Consider the following 912-nt stretch of genomic DNA (forward strand, 5'->3'; position numbering starts at 1 on the left):
GCTGAACACCTCAGGACAGGTGGTAACTGACACAAGTCCTGAATGCCCACTTTGCTTCAGTTTTTCACTGGACTAAGGGGAAAAACATGCAAGATAAGGTTCACACAGGGCATGGTGGGAATGACTGCCTTCCCACTATTGATGCTGAATTGGTGTGTAACCAACTAGAAAAGCTAGACGTTTATAAGTCAGCAGGGCCAGATGAACTTAACCTGAGAGTGCTGAAGGAACTCACTGAAATCATTGCAGGACCCCTGGTGAATCTTTTTTAAAAATTGTGGCACTCAAGGGAGATCCCTGAGGATTGGAAGAGGGCCGAAAGAGGGAGGACCCGGGCAACTATAGGCCAATCAGCCTAGCTTCTATTCCAGGGAAAATCGTAGAAAAACTCATCAAGGAGTCTATGTGTGACTCAGTTGTAGAGGGTAGGATTCTGAATGACAGCCATGCTGGCTTTGTTGAAAGCAGGTCCTGTCTTACCAATCTCATCTCCTTCTACAACCAGGTATCTTGCCATTTGGACATGGGAGAGGAGGTCGACATTATACACGTAGACTTACAAAAGGTTTTTGATCTAGTATGCCATGATATCCTTGTGGGAAAATTGAAAGATTGTGGACTTAACTGCTCAACAATTCAGTGGGTGGGAAACTGGCTATGAGGTAGGACCCAGAGAGTTCTTCTGAATGGATCTGTGTCATCCTGGTGAGAAGTGGCCAGTGGTGTCCCTCAAAGGTCTGTGCTTCACTCGGTGCTTTTCAATCTTTATCAATGATTTGGATGTGGGGGTGAAGAGCTCACTGGCCAAGTTCGCGGACAACACCAAGTTATGGGGGAGCATGGTCACGCCTGCATATAGACTGCAGATACAGGCGGATGTGGACTGGAGAGGTGGGAGAATCAGAACCAGAT

This window comes from Alligator sinensis, unplaced genomic scaffold (genome assembly GCF_000455745.1).
Source record: "Alligator sinensis unplaced genomic scaffold, ASM45574v1 scaffold309_1, whole genome shotgun sequence".
Taxonomy (NCBI): domain Eukaryota; kingdom Metazoa; phylum Chordata; order Crocodylia; family Alligatoridae; genus Alligator; species Alligator sinensis.